Raw genomic sequence first — 7,164 nt, 5'->3', positions numbered from 1 at the left:
TCTCTCAAGGCCCGGGGTGATGGTGGTTGGGTACTTGTTATGCAGTAGGTTGTTGGACAATAGCTTTGAATCAAGCTCATTACATGTATTGTGCTGGGACAGAAGAGTAGTGAGCAGGAGCAGGAGGTGAACTGCAGTTGGAGCTCCACCTCCTGCTAGATCAGCAGTGGTTTAGAATCAACTAGGAGTGCAGGTTCCTATTAGCGTCTAATGCCACAGGCACAGCTGATCTACAGCAGCAGGAGGGGAACGGGGACCGAAGCTCCGCCTCCTGTTAGATCAGCAGCACCATCAGAACCTAATAGGAGCGAGTTGACAGGAGGCGGAGCTTCACTTGCCACTCACCTCCTGCTTGCTGCTCGTCTGTCCCAGCGGCCCAGTCCTTCTGAGGCCATGGACTGGTACTGGTCTGCGGCTTGGGGGGATTGGGGACCCCTGGTCTACAGGATATCCTCTTTTGCTCACTACCATTCCCAAAGTGACACAATTCCAGGGAAAATCCCAGAAGCTGACTCCTTTTTTCATCAGTTAATCACTTCGCACAAAAAAAAACACAAAGCAATTATCAGGGTTGTTTTTCAACAAGTGAAAAAAACACATTTGGTGATAAATTCCAAACTGTTGGCTGAGGAGCAGTTTGAAACCACACTCTCCCCCATAAACCGTTTGAAGATTTCATCTGTATCCATCTCAATAAGCTAATTTGCCCCCAACAATGACCACGAGACTCTAATAATAAAAGTATATAAATTTCTGAACTACACACAAGAACTTGATGCACAGCCTGAAGAAGAAGAATTATCATCAAAAGCCAGCTATCTATTCTTTGCTTTATTTAAAAAATGGTCTAATAAACCTATGCCTGCATTTGTATCATTTTGGAGACCACATGAGCTTTTTCTGATGTTATTTTCTTTAAAAAACAGTAAGAACTTTACTTGTGAAACAAATCAGTATTACTAAAATGCAGATAAAACAGCAAGGAAGTGACATTAATGGGTTTATAAGTTACAATTAAACTGTTATATTTTCTGATCTCCATGATGACTAGAGATCATCACTGCATCTGGCATCCTTTACTGCAAATTTCTTTGTGTTGATTGACCCTTGAAGCAGGAAGGCTAACTTTTCCTTCACTTCTCAATGCTTTTTCCTCCTTAACAAGACAGCTAAATGACATTCTTTTATGTCAGTTATGGAGACAATACAGTATACAGTGGGTTTAATTTTCTGCCATATTCTCCAGTTTCAGTTTTATATATATTGTTTCCAGGTAGAAAATGCTCAGGAGCAATTTATCCTTCCATTTTTCTGGGGGTGCTCTCAGATTTGCAGCTTGCCCAAGACCACAAAGGCTGACTCTACTCACAGGAGACACAATCCGACATCAAACTCCCAATGTAAAAACAAAAACAACAAAAAAACCCAACCAATAAAACAAAACAAAAAACCTTGTTACACATTGGTGTTCCTTATCCCCTCCCCTGTTGCTAATGTGCTGTTATCATTAGGTGTTTGTTATGTATGTTGTAATTAATTATTCCAGAATGGACATTCTTCAATTTGTAGGAAATCATTTCAGTCAGTTCTTTGGACTTGTAAGCTAGAGAGAGGGTAGCTAATCTAAATGTTTCTCTCATGCTTCTTTTCATCTCACTCTGCCATGCTAATTACTGATGCCTCCTTGAGATGGGTCTCCATTTCATTAATATAGAATATGTATTTTGGCCAACAAATTAATTATGATTAAATGCTTTATTCCAGTTATCCCTAGTCACAGAGAGTTGATCTGTGTCTGGAAACAGATTAACAAAGCTCTCTCTTATTCTAAATTCAAAGTGAAATCCATTATAACTTGTTCTAGTCCCTGCACATGATGAGGGATCCTGGTTCAGGATCCAGCAATCAAGACACGGAGACAAGAGTCATGAACCAAAAGCTTTTCTCACCCAAGTGAGAGGTTTATTTTATAGTGCAGAGTAAACAATACTAACAGTTAGTAAGCTTCATAGTGATGGATTACATCCGTGCGCTAACGAGCAATGCTAACGAGCAGGTGTGTTATCAATGTTTTGTCTTCATGCAAGGCCTTGGCTCCAGATAAAGGCAAGATGATCTAATTGTTTTCTGGCTACTGAATCAGGGTCACCGTGACCTTCTTCCAGACGTGGTTTGCCAGCACCTAGATGAGGTCACATCTCCCCCTTTTCTTTAGCCGTTGATATTTATAATAAACCTGTCGAGGTGATAATGGTTTTGTTTTGGAGCATGAAGACATGAAAAGATTTAGTAAATTTGGCAGACATTGCAAGAAGCAGCAAAAGGCAATTAAAATGAAACCAAACATGATTAGTCATTGCACTACCTGCCGGATCCAGCCCGTAGGCAACCAACTCCAGATCGCATCCAACCAGGCTGGACCAATTTGTTGTTTGATAGAGGCTGCATATCTTTTTAGAGTGTTTATCTGTTGTTGAATTCAGAATATTCAGCTTTTGAGTATAAGATTATATTGTAATATGAGTGATGTTTCTGGTACAATTCCATTGGGGATTGCCAGGGTTCAGAACCCCCAAAAACCTTTGAGTGGGTACAGTTTATTATGCGGGCACATGTGTTGACTGCATTAGCAACATGAGGAGAATACATTATTTGTGACTCATTCAAGACTTCACTTCCAGGGGCTTTACAAATTTTACCAGGGGCTTTACAAACTGGTACAAGACAAGTACTTATTGCAAGCGATTGTACAAAAGCAGTGCATACAGTGTAAGCAGAAAGATACAAATAATACATATTAAAAATGGTTACATAGGAATTAAAATTTGGTTACATAGGAATTAAAATTCGGTTACAGTGACAACGGCCGCCATATAATTCTCAGGTGATGGTTCTGCCTGAATGGATTCTAAAAATCCTGCGGCCTGTGCCGATAAGTTCTTCAGAGCACCCCATGTCACAGGTGGCGGCTGAGGCTCCTGCTGTTGCCATCTCTGTTCCCTTGATGTCATCCTGGGACTGTTCTGGCGTGAGCTGAAGTCTGGGATTGGAGTGGTCAGATGTCGAGGCCACAACATGATGTGGTCGCACCAAGCTGGCACCCTCAAAGGACCGTCTGGAGTGTCAACCGCCACGTAATCAGCCAACCTGGACCTGGAGGCTTCCGATAGCGAACTAAGGGTTGGACACCTAGAGTGTCTATGAACACAAGTGGTTAGTTTGGAAGGAAAAGAAACAAAGGATTTAATAAAAAGATAAAGGACAAAGCATTGATGAACGTTAAACGAACGTGGAAGCCTTTATTGGACTTTGTAGGTCTTTGACTGTAATAAAGAATGATGATATATAGATAAGGAGACCTTTAAAACTTTGAGTATGAACAATTATTAATGCAGTAACTATTGAAATGATTCTTAGAAGGAAGTGAAGAGAATTGATGCAAGAGTGTATTCTTTATACATGAGACCATGGATTCTTTATTCATGAGACCCATCCTTGAGACCCAGGCCCAGGGATAGTCCAGGGATAATTCCCCCTTTTCTTTTAATTTTGCTAAGGCTGACTTAATACCAAAAGTATCCATGGGCCATAAGTGATTTGGCTCTAAACCATGTGGATTGGGATAGATACGTAAGTTCAATTTGATTAGCAATATTAAAGACTATTTACAATGAGATTGAATTCTTGTCTAGTGAATTAAGAAAGACTAAGATAGCAGCAGCCAACTTTGCTCTTTGAGTTGTTGTCTGCAGTCCCGTAAACTTGGATCTTTCAGAAACATGTGAACACAGATAAAACCTGATCTTGTAATTGTACAGTTAGCTGGCATGAAAAGAAAATTTAGATAGATATCTCCCAATGTGGAATGTTCGAATTAGGGAGGTATTCAAACATTGTCACATATAGTATAACTCCTTAAAGCGTTAAACACAAAAACGTGAGTGTGGTGTGTGAACAGCTATGTATAAACACTACAGCATTTCTTCAACCTATCTACTGGGCTTAGCTTATATACCCCTATAGGACCTAAATATGGAAAGATACATAACCAGAATTAGCTAATAAGCTCTATGTTTTACCATCAGCAGAACCATTGCAAAATCCATCTCTGCGCAATCAGTGAGTCATAAGCATCACCTTGTTTCCATTGCTAGGAGTGCATGAACACAGCAGACTGCTACAAGGAAAAAGGCAGAAAATGTTAAGTTATACAGAACTGTTGCAAAGAAATATCTGGAGAATTAAATGTTAAATGTGCGCTTTTCCACAATTTCTTGCCCTGTAGACTTAAAAAGAAATCCTATGCTTCAGGGTGATTCCTTATTGAGCACACAAGATATTCAAATACAGTGTTGGATCACATGTCTTAAAGCAAGTAACAATTAAAGTCATAGAAAAAAATTCAAAAGCTGTCACGTAACAAAACCTCGAGAAGATGAACTGTCTGTGAAGAGAATACAAGAAGCTGGGAAGAAAACAAATGGTTAATTGACAGAAAACACAGAGAAGCAGGCGCTTGTCCTTTGGAGAATTCAACATTACCTGCAGACAACAAAAAAAAATTAGCAAAAGTTGATTACGGCACTATCTGGAACAAGCTTTGGCAACACAAATCTGTAACTGCTTTAACGCAGGAGTACAAGTTCAAAGGAGTGTCTGATAAGTGCATCTTTCACTAATTGTAATCCTATCCTTCTAGTTAGGGATGAAGAAGAGAACTGTAATTGACAGCCGTGGTATAGCTAAGATTGGCAGACCATCCACAGCTTGCAGATGAAGTTGTTGAGAGATCATGTGTATACAATGCTAAAACTGACATGCAATAGATGTGTTAAAGATGCAAAATTTTTATGCTCAGTCTGTTTATTCCCTCTGAGGCTGCACAAGCATTTTGCAGGAGGTAAGTGTTAACAAATGATTCTCTCTTAGACTGTCCGAGATGAATAGCATTCTCTTGCAGAACGCCCAGAATCGCTGATAAGAAGTCTGGGCTTTACGCCAGGCTATGACCTAGAGTTTTCTACTTCACAGAGCAGGGAAGACAATACAGACTTTATGTCCTAGCAGGCTGCACTGTATCCGTGGATGAGATTAGACCCATCACGCTGAGATATTTAGGAAACTACTAAGCAATGCAAGGTATGATAGAAGTTGTACACGTAGCTGGAGAGGAACAATGCTTCATGTTATAATAAATATGAAGTGAATACTAGCTTCCATACATGTCCCAGTATTTTTACTGCTGGGTCACTAATTAAATTACCTGTTGATGAATGACTGGCCTCATAATAAAAATTACCTGTCAAAATGCTTAGGTGTCATCATGGAGCTGTGACCATAACACAGTCCTATACAGACTTGAACAGCCATAGACTCAGAGCAAATTTAACTCTATGCAATAATGGCTCTTTGACAGTAATCTCAAGAAAACTTTTACATCTGTTGAATTTATTTTGCCTCTTATTACTGTAAGAAATAGCGACAAAGCTTTCAGATTTTCTGAGCTTTAAACTAAGAATTGTTTCTCTGAAATTCAATACTTATTACCCTTTAAACCTATTACCCTTTAATATCTGGCCAGCTGATAAGACAGAAGAAAGCGCTCATTAACGACAGCATTCCACAGAAAAGAACATAAACCGTTCCTGACAAAAACATTTACTCGGAGATATAGCAAACTACCTGCACAGAAGACACACAGCAAGCTTCCCTTGCAAACATGACCTGAAATAACTCTCGCAAATCCCCTGGGGGCTGCCCTGGGGGCTGCCCTGAATCCCATTTCTCTGTGCTGTAATGTGACCCCATCAGCAATGTGGCTGGTGCATCCAGACCTGCCCAGAAAGGAGGCAAGCCGTCAGCTTTGTTTGTAGATTGAGGACCATCAGTGGCTGACGCAAGATTAATTCTCATTTGCTTAGGGCAAATGAGTCCTTCCTCTTGTGGCAGGAGACCCCTGCTCCCGTCACTAGGGACTGGCTGTTGGACAGATGAGCCTTTGGGGAGAGCCTCTGTCCCTTTGTCTGTAAGACTGAGTTGCAGTTCACAGACCCCTTGAGATGGGAGCAAATCACAGCAAACAGAAACAGCTGCCTCATCTCTTTGAGCTAAAATCACACAGGCAGGGTCCAACACAGGAGGACTGCGAGGCATCCCAGGCGGTTCAGCAATTAGCAGGGAGGCCGAAGGGAGGGGAAGAAGAATTTGAGGGAGTTTAAACAAATTACTTTCACCTTCTGGAGCAAGAAGAATGTTACGTTGACTCACTGGGGTCTCTCGTATGCCAGATACTACACAACCCTCCTGAGAGCTCTCTAACTCCATTAATTCTTTGCATGATACTTGCCATCCGTCATTTTGCCTCACAATTAACTCTTCAGCATTCTGATGCTGCTCTTTAGTAGATAAGCAACCCATACTTACCCGGGGAGCCCGTGGGCTGGGTGCACGAAGACTATTCCAGTCGAGGGAAGCAGGGTGAATGGGAGCTGAACCTACATCAGAAGAATGTCGGCTCGGCTGATGGGAGCTGGATCACGTCGGGGTCACCAGCTGATGAGGGATCCTGGTTCAGGATCCAGCAATCAAGACACGGAGACAAGAGTCATGAACCAAAAGCTTTTCTCACCCAAGTGAGAGGTTTATTTTATAGTGCAGAGTAAACAATACTAACAGTTAGTAAGCTTCATAGTGATGGATTACATCCGTGTGCTAACGAGCAATGCTAACGAGCAGGTGTGTTATCAATGTTTTGTCTTCATGCAAGGCCTTGGCTCCAGATAAAGGCAAGATGATCTAATTGTTTTCTGGCTACTGAATCAGGGTCACCGTGACCTTCTTCCAGACGTGGTTTGCCAGCACCTAGATGAGGTCACATGCACAGGTATCATGTAATTAGTTATGTGAGGTACACTCCATCAGGGACAAGAACTGCTGAAATGAAGAGAGCTGAGCCAAGATCATTACCATACCAAGGGAAGTGGTGTGGGAACTAGGGGAGGGGAAGCCTTGGTTTGGGGAACCTTCTCCTGTTTCTGTAAGCAGTTCTGTCAGTGAGAAAAACAGCAATGGGGCTTTTGGCACTCATAATAGTCTTCAGTGGGGCTAATTATAAGGACAGAACACCCTAGTCTTTATCTACTGGCTGTAGAAATTTATTTCTAA

At 41.4% G+C, this 7,164-nt stretch overlaps 1 long non-coding RNA gene across 1 annotated transcript; it reads right to left on the bottom strand.

The window, feature by feature from the left end:
• Positions 1 to 1,925: 1,925 nt before the first annotated feature.
• On the bottom strand, positions 1,926 to 6,871 carry LOC144588614 (uncharacterized). Its single transcript, XR_013544236.1, has 2 exons — positions 6,424 to 6,871; positions 1,926 to 4,177 (listed from the first exon to the last, which is right to left on the bottom strand). It is a non-coding gene; the product is annotated as an uncharacterized LOC144588614 (long non-coding RNA).
• Positions 6,872 to 7,164: the final 293 nt, after the last annotated feature.

This window comes from Pogona vitticeps, chromosome 4, assembly GCF_051106095.1.
Source record: "Pogona vitticeps strain Pit_001003342236 chromosome 4, PviZW2.1, whole genome shotgun sequence".
NCBI classification, from domain to species: Eukaryota; Metazoa; Chordata; class Lepidosauria; order Squamata; family Agamidae; genus Pogona; species Pogona vitticeps.
This window is presented reverse-complemented; position numbering and strand designations above follow the sequence as displayed.